We start from the raw sequence: 14,438 nt of genomic DNA on the forward strand, positions 1-14,438 counted from the left end.
AAAATCCGTTCGTGCAAACGTATTTGTAAAATTTCTTAAAAGTATAAACATGTTTATACTTTTAAAAAAGTAAAGTTTTCTTAAAGTAAAACATGTTTCAATAACAGAATTCTAACAAGCTGAAATCGCATCGATCAAAATACTGTTTCTTAGAATCTTATCGATCAAAGCTGCGCCAAGTAACCATCGCTTGGCGATATCATAATTTTTGGCGATCTCTCCCTGACCATATTGCAACCCTCAGTCAGAAAGCAGGACCCTTTCGTTCCATCATCCTCTGCATCCTGAATCGTCTGCGCACAGGGATGAGAGAGTGTACGATCCTCCCCATCCCCCGTCCGCACTTCATCGGAAAGGATGGCCAAACGAGTAAGTCACTTTATTTCGAACCTTTTTTCTTTTCTGCAAGGAACTGTCATCCGTTGCATTTTGACTCACTTATTGCTGGCGTGAATTGAGCCATTCTGGGGAGTGATGACACAGGAGTGGCTCCTAGATCTTCTTGCGTCAATGCGACTGTGTGGGAGTGAATGGCATCCACTTAAGGGTTTCTTACATTCCCGATTACGGTGCAAGGTAGAATACACCTCATGCAAAGAAATACATTTTCAATTGCGTTCCACTTTTATGTAACAATGATGAGATTAGTCTGTTTCGAATCTCGTTGCGCAACGAGTACTAGCTTTCTTAATTGCTTGATCATTTATCTGTTGAGTCTGTCAGTGATGCAATTTTTTTATTAATTTTAAAATACATTTAAAATATGTGATAGAAACTTTGCTCTTTTATTTTTCTTCTCTTTCCCTCACTACGTCATTTTTATTGTGTATAGCATAGGTAAAGTTACGATTAATATGTTAACTTTGCTTTTATAATCATTCTGATCAAAAAATTTTAAATAATTCCAGTACTGTATGTGCGAACTTTCACAAATTATTTGCATTGCTGCGTGAAAATTTTGTGTTGTTAATAGCATGTGAAATATTTCAGTTTGACCAAAACAGGTTTTTATATAAATATCGTTCATACTGCATGTACAATAAAATAATTAGCATAAAAATTTTATAATGTGCAATACAAGCATTGCCCGTTTTTGATTATCCTCTCTTTCGACTGTCTTTGTTTATAATCGGAGCTTATGTAAACTGCGTATAATTCTGTCTTTTTATCTAATTCATTCATATTTCATAAATTTAAATGTAAATTCTCATCCTTTATATTCTGCTTTTAAATAAATCAACTATGTCTTCCATTAAGCAGATCAACAAGATTAGTCACCCTCAAAATCGATAGAGTTTTTATCTAAAATTTTTGTCAGTCTACTATTATTCTTTTGCATAATTCTGCGTCTGACATTGGCGTGTGTCTTTCTCATATATAACATATGTCACTTAACTTTCGCACGCATAGCAATTTTAATGTATTACTTGCATTCTTTTTGAACCAAAATACATTTGCAAACTTTTTTAAGCTAGAATAGCTATCATGCGATCCCGTTTTCGACAGTTCTTTGTGGTCTTTTTCTAGTTACACTTGTACTATTTTGTTTTAAACTTCTTATTACCGACTGTACATGCTTTGAAAAAAATATTTATTTAATGTTAGTAACATGTAAAATCAAAAATGATGTAAAAAATACTTCATGAATACAATAATGAAGCAATAATCATCGTAAACAGATGGTTGTTATACAGTTGGTTTTAAAATATACTAGCATACTTTATGTTCTAATTAGATAGATTTCGTTTACTTTTTTAAATCAAAAATTTACCTATCCATAAACTGTTGCGAATTTCTTCCATTTAGTTTAAATTGTTGACAGTATGTAAAAACTTGTTGCTAGATGAGAAAAATGTACTTTCTTTTATCACATCTTTTCTAACAGCTCGGAGTACTGAGGTAATATAAAACGAAGCTTTAGTACCAAATGCTAAAAATTATGATTATACAGTGCAGCGAATGTACACAAAATGAATTCCAGCACAACATACGCTTTGTGGTAGCTAAAGAGATATAGCTGTAAAATTATGAGAAATGTCAAGTCTATGAGAAAGGTGGAATAGCTCTAGAATGTAAAAGAAAGATATGACAGTGATTTTAGTTAAATAAATTGCAACAGACCTACAATTTTATTCTCAAAGTAATTGAAAAATGGGATCCGCATAAAAACTAAAACAATGAAATTAAATTTCTGTCAGTTATAATTGTTAATATATTTGAATTAGGCAAAGCATATGATTTCTATTTTAAATAAAGGAAAAGGTGACTTTGCAAATCATTCTCTGAGAAAACCTGGATCATTCGAAATTCTGAAAGCAAACAATTATCAGCTTTTAAATCACAGCTATAGCTACTAATTCCTTATTCCCAGATGTATAATTCAAACTTTTGTATTATTGATTTCATTTATTTTCTAAAGTCTGATAAGTACCTGAAATCTATCGATTTGCGTGAAATCTCTTACGGCTAAAATTAAATATTACTTTAGCTTACGGATTGGCTAATGTGGAGGATACATTATAAAATAGGAAATGCTCATCTAATAGTATTTAAGTAAATAACATATTATAAGAAACAATACTGTTTTCAGTTTAAAATATGTCTTATAAGCAACTCAGTATATTTTATAAAATTCACTTGTTATAGTAAGTATTCATTTCCTGTTCCTGTAATATTCGAAAGCTATATTACTTTTATCTTTTTCTCTTCCTTCCCTCCAAATCCTCTTTACCAATACTGATCACAAGAATGATCAGTATTGATAAACTGGATAACTACTGATTGTGAGGGCGCAACAAATTTATGTTATTCAAATGCATACTGCATATATTCTACAATATACTCATTATGTGTCAGGTAATTAGTATATATACTATAACAAGAATAAAAACAATGATATTATAAGGAATCCCTTGCATGTGCTCTAGTGATGCAATCGATCCGTTATTTTCAAAGCCACAAGTTTGACTCTAGGAAAGGACATGATCAATTTTCAGGATTCTATCCATGCTTCTTCACAACTGCCACCCATACTAAAGTGGTGGAAGATAACTTGTTACAAAAACTTCGATTGGTCGACGAAAAGTCATACGGTCTCTTATCAATCGTTTGTAGGTGGAGAGAATGTACGGAATTAAACCATTCCTGCCTTAAGAAATTTTTATACACTGATCCGGCAATTTATAGATTTCAATTTGATTATGAGCTTTGGAAGCATCGGCTTTTCTAGAATTTTTATACTATAAACTCTATTTTGCATAGGTAAAGATTATATAAAATAAATAAATAAGTAAAATGTAAAGTAATATAAGGTATATGTAAAATAAAATAGTAGCTTTAATTTGTAATAGCCTCTTAGTTTGACTCATCTTAATACCTACCTCCTTCTATTCAATTTGGTTAATTCTCCATTTTATCCTAAAAGTCGTAATAGGATTGTGATAAATCTCTCGAAACTGCGTCAATTCAAAATTAAATCTTGTCATATGATTCTAATATTCATGAGCTTATAGAGCACTCAATAATAATATTAAAATCTGCGAACCGAAATCTCTTCCAATCACTAGAAATAAACCAAAACCATAATTTAGGCATCCTTATCAAAAACTGCGTATTTAGCTTTTCAGCGCTGCTGGAATTTTGTACGATGCTTCTCTTCTGTTGTTTAAAGGTCTTAACATAATAAATAAAATACAAGCAAGTTTACTTTAATATAGAGGCTTAAATATAAAAAATGACTGAACTGAAAGACATGTTAGGCTATGTTAATATGAGCATAAACTTTGAAAATAAATGATATTGGCATAATAATAAATAATCATACTAGGTTATTTTACTATAAAACATAACCATAAAAATAAACGATCTTAAGTAATAAATAAAAGATCTGTTAGACATGTTTCTATGTAAGACATAAACTTAAGTTAAATGTTGATTTAATATTACTTAGTATAAACTTAAGATAAATATTGATTTAATATTACTTAGTATAAACTTAAGTTAAATCTTGATTTAATACTACTTAGTATGTGTGCGCTTATTCATTTTAATGATGTATAACGTATTTTGTCTCTCCTTTCTGCATGCCTTCGAGGTATAATTAAAAGCATACTCGACGCGTATTCGAGAGGTGCAGAGTTCGAGTCTCAGCGAAAGCATTGCATATTTTTCACTCCTTCTGGTTCAAAATAACTTCATGACTCTACAAACATAAAAACAGGGAGACAGCATAAGCGTTTGTATGGAGAAACCATAATTAATTTCTGCGTACTCTGAAATGGCATAAGGACATTAGAATAAAATCAATGTTGAAACAAACAGCTAAAGAATGCTGACGGAGTGGAAGAAAATACGTTAAATAGAAATTGTTTAATAAAACATTTTCACTGCTTCGCTTTGACTAATCATTGCAATCGTCATAAGGGATAATCTATTATCAAATTTCTTAGTACATAATAATATGTAATATCATAATATTCTTAACCTGGAAAAAATTTCTGTATTTTCAGTGCTACAGAAGATAGCGTTCAGTTTCATTTTGTCTTAACTGCTGAATTGTTTAAATCTTTTTTCATTTCAGATATTTATACAAAGAGTAACAATTTGCACCAATTAAAGGTGAAATATTCTTTAGTATAAAGTCATTGACTGTAGCCATAACATTCGCAATCTGAGCCTCTTGGCCACAATAAAATTCCCATTCTCGATGTAGTATTATTGTTAGATCAGTTAGCCAAGCCACAACAAAAGTCACTGTCCCATAACTCCGAGGTACGGGTAAAATGTACTATGTTTCTTAATGATATGTTAGAAGTAAACAATCCATCTGTAGGTTGTTTGGGCAATGTTTTATATCTTACATTTCTGAAAGAATGTTTTAAATAACTTAAATGGCTTTCATTCCCTGAGTGACATTTTTATGTAAATAAAAACAAGATAGTTGTGAACGTTTTAACAGCAAATTTTTATAAGGACTGCAGAAATCATTCCTTTAATTAGTTCTAATCAACTAGCCTTCATATACAGTTTACCGATTTATCCAACCTGATACGTATTTTTATTAACTTAGAAATTTAAAAACACAAAGAATAAAATTACAAACTTAAAATTTCTTTTACCTCACTTATAAGGTATTTCTCCCACTTCCATAGCGTGCCTTCGTGGTGTAACGGTAGCAAGCTGGGCCGGTATTTCAGAGGTCCGTGGTTCGATTCCCGGCGAAGGCGGTTGCTCATTTTTCAACATGCCTGCTTCCAAAAATAACCTAATGACTCTTAGGTTTACAAAATAATTCAAGGCCAAAATAGTTCTTTTAATTGCGGGATGTAGAAAGAAGAGAGAGCTTCTCTTTTTACTAAAATGTTTTTAGCTCTGATGAATAAATACAAATCGAATCTATAGACTAGAAAACTATTTCATTTTCCGACTGGCTCAATACTTTTCCAAATGTAATAAATTAAATTCTAAATTGGTGAATGAGTAGAGTAACGTTTTCAAGAATTTGCTTTGAAAGGAAATTCCAGATGCATTTCAGAAATCTGAATTAAAGGTGAGCAAATTACACTATTATGAGCAATAACTTTGACCATATTAAAGTAAGAGGGTCTTTTTCTGTTAGAAACAACCTATGTTATGGCTTTACTTTCTATCTTATTTTTTTGTAGAGACCTTTGAAAAGCTAAATACAATTAATTCCCAATTACCCGTGGTGAGATTAGCCTGGTTGAAGATTAAATACACCCTATCCCAAAAAAGTTAAGTTTTTAATTGTGGAACAAAGATACCTTAACAAAAATTCAGAATAAAATTCTACAAGAATGTAAAAACCAGTATAACATGCATGGGATAAAAACAGTGATATCCGATGATATCACATTTAGGAAATGTTATTACCCATAAAAGTACGTAATTTAATTGCATATAATCTGGAGCTTATAATATATAAATAAACATTGTTATATTAACCGGTGAAAATAAGCTGCTAAGTCGTAAAAATAAATTATGTGTTTAGCCAATTAATTTTCTATTTTACAATGACTCCTATTGAAATATAAGAGTGATATAAACGAAGACATTTTTTTTTCCTGTTTTGAGATATGTACTTTTTTTAAATGCTGATTTAATTTACATCACCAAATAATTTAATCTATAAATTAAACCGTAAATTGCTAGTAGTATTTTCTGTTAAATTACAATATAGGTTATTTCTCTTCGTCGTTAATAACAATGTAAGTTATTCCCCTTCCTCTGTGTCTCTTTTAAATGCTATTGGATCAGCAGAAATTTAGGGTTACCCGTGGATATCATTCATTGTATTCTGGTTAATCAGGAATTAATTATAAATGCAATCCTAATATTTATAAATGAAAATTAATCTGCGTTTCACAAGGCAAGCATTTTGCCAGATCATATTACTACTAAAATGTATGAAAATACACTAGGGTGCGAAACTTAAGCAATAAATACATTTTTCAACATACAGCCATGAAACTGTTGAAAAAGGCTTTTTGAGATCAGTACAATGAAAAGCCAACTCAGCAGAAAAGTGACGCATATGCAAATATCAGCAACCATGACGTCAGAGGGTATATAAGGGCACGTCCAGGACAACGCAACTTAATATGATGAAGGGAAGGCGCATTTCTGGGCATTATTCTACAAGTAAAAGTAATATTATACGTGCAGCAGGGCTAAAAAAACATCAGGAAGCCTTTATACGTGGCAGAATGACTGGTAAGCTTGAGGAAGGGCACAGTTTGATGTTTCTGTCGCCCAAGAATTTGTAAATGATAAAGTATTGCTTCATGAGCTTGAAAAGCCTTCTAGACGACAGATACATTTGTAAGAAAGATTGGTAGTCCGCTAATGAAAATAACGGTGATTGATGACCATCAAAACCATACAGAATCATTAGGTTACTTACAAGCAGAAGCCTTGAAAAATGTGTAATGCCTCGCCAGGCCTCGAACTCTGGACCTCTGGAATTTCGTCGAAGTATGGTTCCAATTACGCCACAAAGGCATGTGGAAAGGAGAGAGAGAACACCTTGGATAATCACTCTTATAAAGAGCGACTAAGGATTAGGGGATCCAAACGCCAAATCCTGGTGGTGACGAATTATCGCCCACCAGCTTTTAGTTCGGGCGCTCGTTTTTTTTTCCCCTAAGGAGGAGATGTGAAAATGTATAGTGCCTTCGCCGGGACTAGAACACTGGACGAATACGCGTCGGGAATGCTTCCAATTACACCATGAAGACATGCGGAAAGGAGGGAGAAAATACTTCATAACCAGACAGCGGTCAACACTCCTCAGCCGATGCACACGGCAACGGGACGAGAGGTTTCCCTTTTTACTGTGGCCAGACAATTTCTTAAAGGTGGCCTATTCGCCCACCGTCCTGAATGCCGCATATTGCCAGCAGTCCATCGACGGCACCGTTTTGTAGCTGTATAAAAAGCGCAAAGCCTGGTCTCCTCCTCAGTTGAATCACTATCACCCCCTCTTTAACGATGAGAGTCATTTCAGTCTGACAAACGATTTTTGGCGCCACTTGATATGTAGCGAGGTATGGAGATGCTTTCATCCCACCAACATCAGGAAAAAAACAATTGGTGTGGTCCTGGCTTGATTGTATGGGGAGGCATTATGAAGCCTTATATGGGATGTCTTAGAAATTCATGTAACGGAGATCGTTATTGTGATGAAATTATCCTTCTCTACCTCCATCTTTTCCCGGGGGCCATTGGTCCTGACTTTGTTTTTATGATGACAATGCACGGCCATACATAACTTATTATGCTGAGGAGCTCCTTGTTAGTGAAGATATCCACAGAATGAACTGGCTAGCCTGTTTCTCTGATTTAAATCTTATTGAAATTGTGTTGAATACTCTAGAGAGACGTCTGGCGGCACGACCGTACCATCCGGAGAACACCAGACAACTGAAACAGATGCTTCTTGACTCTTACCCCAAGAACTGTTAGATAATCTGGTGTTGAATATCGGCAAACGATATAACGCAACCATTACAGTTAAGATTAAATTCAACATTTTATTTATTCAACTTTTTATCTCAAGAATTCTGCCTTCTAAGCATATGATAGTAAGAAGATATATTGAACAAGAACATATCGCGAACAAATATGCTGGGACATTCACTCTCTTAATCATTCTGCATGAGAGAGTTTGGATTTTAGACAAGTAAAGAACCTTTCTCAGTGTGATTAGTGAATCTATCACCTGTAGGAAATAAAAAGTCAAAAGGTACCTTTTCCACCGCTTCTGAAAGACCGAACTATAATATCAGCTGTTTTTAGGTATCTGGTGTTGATTTAACAGGACCATTCCTGAACAAATCTAAAAAGAAGGCGTGGATTATTCTGTTTGCATCTGAGATATTCAAAGCTGTACATTCAGAATATGACAATTAGTAATACTTTCTCTAAGTACAAATGCCGTGATCCAAGCTATAAAAAGACTTGTCATAAGGAGAGGACGTACATCTGTACTGTATTCAGATAATGGTTCTAATTTCGCTGGGTTAAATATCGCTTTGAAGTGAATGGACTGGAAGGAGCTTCAAAATGAATTTGAAGTAGGCGAAATTCTCTGGAAATTCAATCGACCCTCCTCCCCACGGTGGGGAGAGTTATGGGCACACTTAATTAGAATTTTCAGAGATTTCAAAGTGAACCTTGGACGCTATTCTCTGATATATGAAGAACTGCGGACTTTAGTCTGTGAATGTGAATCCATTATGGATAACAGACCAATGACATAGTGTCGGAAGACCGGAGACCAAACTTCTGCCCCCTTCTGTGTGTCGTCAAGACATTCATATGAATTATATTCCTGATTTAGATAAAACCCAAAAGATATAGATATTTTCAGAAAGTAGAAAGAAAGATTTAGAAGAATATTTAGGTTTCCTTACTTCTTCAGTTTTCAAAAGATATTGCAAATTTAATATAGGGAACATTGTATTAACTGGTACAGGTAACGGAGTAATCTGAAACGGAATATAATTTTAATGAACTTGCTCCTGTTCAGACCTACTCTCATTGTCTACTGAAACCTGATGAAAGGCTTCGTCTGTAAGCAGAAATTCTTGTAGATTTTGAAATAGATTGAACTTTATTGAACATTGGTGTTTAGAATTTTGAACTGTAAAATTTAGATTTAGTTTACATAATTTTAAATTACTTAAAATTGTTTTACTTGTGTAGTACACCAATTTATTATTTTACTTTTGTGTTGTCTCCCAAAACCTCAAGGTAGGGAAACTGTTGTAAAGTTAGAATTTATTGTCTTGTTGCGCCATCTGTTGATTTGAAAAGTGAGAAAGAGGTAAGTATTGTCTTTTAGTTGTTACGGGTGGCAACGAAGCTGTTGTTCCAAACATGATATATTGATGGAATTGATTCTTGCGTTTTGGGTATTGTGTTTTGTGAATGTATGTAAGGAACCTATTAATACTTTGTTGAATTATTTTAAAATATATTTAACTGAGGATTTTTCATCTCGTCACATATTTTTCAAACCGATCATTTATTTAATTAAATTAATGACGATGATTTCGTCGGCGAGGTCTTATCACTTACTAAGGCTCTTGTTTTGTTGTTATTTCCTATTCTAGCTTTTTTGCTACTATACTTTCTTCATCCTCTAAGTACTACATTGTGCCTCTGTTGCATGAATTCATTCTCTTAGTTGACGTTTTGCGAAATTTTCGTCAAAATCGGAAAGTTGCTTAAATTTTGCACACTAGTGTACTATTAATAAGGACATTGGCTTGCACTATTATTGTACATAATGTTTTTAGTTAGGAAGATTTAAGCATAAAACCTGTTTCGGAATTAAATCTAATGTTTTTTTTCTTCCGCTTCTGCAGGAAAAAGAAATAAAAAACTTTCGTAACAATTATGATTGTTTTAGACAAATGGTAGATCAAGGATCTCGCTTCGCAGTCCATTTGTTCAATAGCTTTTACATTCATTGCACCCAGAATCCTTCCCTTCATTCCAAAACAAAATGTTAAAAGTTGATTGCTCACTAGTAGACGAACGTTAGGACCGGTGAACACTAGTAATTTCATCCAGGCTCAAAAGCTACCAAACCGGTTGCTTGCTTAGGAATTCTTCTGGTTTTTCCCATATACGAACCTCATGTCTCGTATAATGTAAATATGAACTAGTTTCTTTTGTAAAATCCCTTAACAAAGCTTCCTTTCCAAAAGGCAAACGCCGCTTCCGTGCTTTGCTATACCCGAAGTAATCCAAAGTTGATGATCATGTTACGGTATCAGCATTGCAGTTAAAGAAAACATAAAAGAAACATAAAAAATTGTACTGGCATAAGTAAACTTTTAAAGAACAAACTTTTACAACCCACTTCGCTTTCCCACTTTCCATCATACGCAAGGGATAAAACATTCATAAAACAGCTTGAGAAGAATGGTTACGAATGATCCTGAATTCTATAAAACCGATTTCAAGTCTTCCTACTACAGAAAAACTATTAATATTTATTAAATTAATAAGAACAGGAGTGGCATTTTTTATTGTTTTTAATATCGCGATTTGAATTTGCATAATCAACAAGGCCAAGATCTCTCACAGCGAGCAGTTGTCCCTTTTAGCAGATTGACTTAAAAGGCATCGATTAATCGATTGACTTCCGTCACCGAAATAGAGTTCGCGATGCGTGATTGGGGATCCGATCACGCTTCGGAACGCTTGCTCTTTCTAATTGGATTCATGTTCGGACACCCCTTCGAGAAAACTCCATTCCAACTGTCACTTCAAATAAAAGGCCATCGCTTGACATTTATCTCACTAAGTAACACGTGATTAAAAGGTTCTTTCTTTAAACGAATTTGTAAATGCAAATGTGCACACCGCTTTGATATTATACTGTTTACCGCATCTGCTTGCATAAACAAAAGATAAATTAGAGTCAATATTTTAGACTTTGATGTAATTTAATTCTTTACGTCGAGATACTTATTCAGACAGAAGATTTCTGAAAGCGTTATATTTTCACATAATATCTGTGTCCGGTACTTTGTTTATATTTGTATTGTAGTTTTCAATCCACATTACTTTTAGGATTTATATATTAATTTAAATAGCATCTGAAATCAGATATATTGAGGATATGCAAAATAATCCTGTTTGATCAATAATCGGTCTTTTCATTCGGTGTAATCATTTCGAAGTTGGTCAAAGTGATATAAATTAAATCTTGTAATAAATGCTGCATCAGCAGCATGACCAATATTACTATTTTCGTGATAGTTTTTATAGATTTTTAGTTTTCTGTTTCGTTTGTCATCAGATCTAATATTTTCTTCCTTCTAAATAATAACATTAAGAGTAAAATAACAGTTAGATATACAAACATATATCTCATATTGAGTGTAATAGAATATAGTAGTATTTAACAAGTCGAATCAATATTAATGGCACTGCAAAATTCCTTAATTATCACCCTTTTTCTCTTTTTAGTACTAACCTTGTAAGGTTATTATTATTTGAATAACTATTTACTTTATGATTTATACCTTTACTGTCACTTCTTTTTCCGTTTCCTTGGCAGAATGCAAATTAGTTCGAGAGTATATAAGATGAGATTTTCGGATTGTAAGAAAGAGCGTGTTTCTACCTCTTGAAGCCACGTTACGAGGCTAGCTAGCTCAGATAAGATTGTACTCTTCAGCTTTCCATCATAGTTGCCGACATTTAAATTGTTATGCCGGAGAGAAGTTTGACCAACTTCGCGTTAATTCCTTTGTGTAACTCAATAAGGTATTTCTCCCGCCTTCCTAGCGTGCCTTCGTGGTGTAGTGGTTCTGCACGCTGGGCCGGTATTCCAGAGCTCCGTGGTTCGATTTCCGGCGAAGGCGATTGCTCATTTTTCATCGTGCCTGCTTCCAAAAAATACCTAATGTTTCTAGAACCCTTGGCTACTATGTTTTAAATTTGAATTAACTGTTAAGTTACATCACGAGAGGTTGGGTGATTTCTAAGCACGAGTGCTGCATTTATGTTCCAGTTCTGATTTAATAAAGAGGTTTGTTTTTAAACCTCCTTAAGACTTTGTAGTTCTCTTCAGACAAAGTTATAATTCGCTCGGTGTCTGTTAGGAGTTCTGACTTAATTTATGCTAGCAAAGAAGACTATAACTTTATCAAACGTAAATTATCTAAATTAAGTAACTAATTAAGTAACTTCTTCTAAGTTCATCAAAAGGAAATAAAATGAAAAGGCTGACAAATATTTTTGAAATCTAAATGTATTAAAAACAAAAACAACTGAAAATAATATTTAATATTTCGACACAGCAAATGTAAATTTGAGAGGGGAAAACCTTATCAAATAGTAAATTTAAATGAGATACAGTTCAAGAAAAATAATGAAGATCTTTGAGGTGAAATACTTTACACTGAATTTTAAACACATTTTCAAATGAATTTTTGGAAATTTTTCATTCAAAATTGAGCAATCCTGAAATGGGCAGTTCAGATTGTTTATAAGCTGTAATAACACTTGCTTTGAATTATTCTAATTTTACAGAAGAAAGTAATTGTAAAGACCTTGTCATAGGAAATCATTCTAATTAGGAGTGTAGAAACACTGAAAAAGTCAAGAATTCATGTATTTTTTCGAATAAAAGTTTGGAAAGAAAAGGCTCTAGAAGGGTGAATATTTCCTAACTTAACATTAGTCGAAACCATTGTGCTTGCCTCATTTATCAGCGGGAATTAAAATAATATTGCCAGCAATGGCAATGACTAAGTAAGAATAAAAGAAATTACATGCTCGCTTGAAGAAAATTCCTCTCAGTAAAAAACATTCCTCCAAGAAAAATTTTACTATTCCTTAAAAGTTAGATAATTTAGCAAAATCTGCTGAAAATAATGGATAAATATTTCGAGATAAATAATTATAGTTTTTTTTTCTTTTCCTATTTGTTAGCTATATGTTACTTTAGCAGTTTTATGTTGAATTAATACTAAGTTAATAATATTAAACATTTAAAATAATCTAAAAAGGGAGAAACCAAAGCAAATAGTATAATGTATTTTTTAATCTACATTTTTTGAAGATCTGCTATTTCATCTCTGTTTGAAGTGGTATGAAGTACTTTTTGGGGAGTAATCAACCTGCGTATCAGTTTCCTTTAAAACATATAAAGAAAATTTGTACAAATACTGTCGTAGAATCTCTTTCATTTTTAGAAATATCAAGTTAAAAAAAATCTTGATAGTATTGGCCACTCAATAAGTTATCAGAAAATTTCTTTCTTTACCCAATGGCTTACAATAACATAGAGCTCTTTTGCTTCACTGCTACCTCATTAAATAGTCTGAATATACTGAAAAAACGCCAGTATTTTTCTCCTAAAAGGTAGGGAAATATATATCACGTTTTCTGCACTGGTGAATGCGCTTGCCTGTAAAGAAAGTTCATTTACGTCTGAACTGTTTTTACACGACTCGGCAGCATGACAGTAAGTTATAAATCACAACTAAGAGAGGCGCAGCCCTCCCAATCTTGTCTTCAGAATTTGCATTTAGAAATGAGCATCAGGATGGTGTGATTTTCTCTGTTTATGCATGTAATGATCATGGCAAACAGACGGAATAATCATTCTCTCGATTAAATAAATTTCTAGCCATTAAAATTTTATTTTTTTAATGTTATTTATTTATTTATTTATTTATTTTTTATTATTATTATTTCTTTTGCTTTGTTGCCATTTCCTGTAACGAACAATTTCTGTTTTAAAGTGTGTACGTAAACATCCATTTCATGAAACTAAGATGTAAATTTACGCTTGTTAAGAGATTTTATCAATTATTTCAGTGTGGTGATTGTTACATACGATGTTTGGTGCAAACGTTTTTCCATGTTCAAGAAGCAGCATCTCATAATGTGCTTTTCTTTCCGCATTTTGCTCGTTTAATTAAGTATTTCACTTTCAACTTCATATCTAAACGTGTAAGGTACTTCTTCCTCCTTCCATCATGCCTTCGTGGTGTAACGATAGCACACTCAGCGCGTATTCGAGAGGACCAAGATTCGAGTCCCGTAGAGGGCACTGTACATTTTTCACACCTCGTGCTTCAAAATAACCTAATGTCTCTACAAACGTAGTCGTCAAGAAACTAAATCATGGTTTATGAAAGAGAACATCATTTTGTGACTGGAACGCCGATAGCAAATAGCGTACTTCTTGCTTTGCATGCTTTGTTTTACAGGTCTTTGTTAAGAGCCATAAATGAAAATAAAAAGCTATGAAAAATTATTATCTCTTCATTATTAAAAGTTTTAGCATTAGATTTCCTTTAATTTGAAATTTAAGAAGTGACTAATCGTTGAAATTAGAATGGGACTAAATTCTTATTTTTACTAGTAATTTTGAATTACATTTAATA

The 14,438-nt window shown here is 32.9% G+C and overlaps 1 protein-coding gene across 4 annotated transcripts in view; it reads left to right on the forward strand.

Moving 5' to 3' along the window:
* Positions 1-233: 233 nt before the first annotated feature.
* The window catches only part of LOC118189844 (1-phosphatidylinositol 4,5-bisphosphate phosphodiesterase-like), a 163,880-nt gene continuing 149,675 nt past the window's right edge, over positions 234-14,438 (forward strand). For all 4 annotated transcript variants that reach the window (XM_035360518.2, XM_035360521.2, XM_035360520.2 and 1 more), the window contains exon 1: positions 234-369. The gene's annotated coding sequence lies outside the window, so the exon portion shown is untranslated. The remainder of the gene's footprint in view (positions 370-14,438) is intronic.

The sequence above is a fragment of the Stegodyphus dumicola genome, chromosome 1 (genome assembly GCF_044657685.1).
Source record: "Stegodyphus dumicola isolate Sdum_Otavi_A_Nest chromosome 1, ASM4465768v1".
NCBI lineage: Eukaryota > Metazoa > Arthropoda > Arachnida > Araneae > Eresidae > Stegodyphus > Stegodyphus dumicola.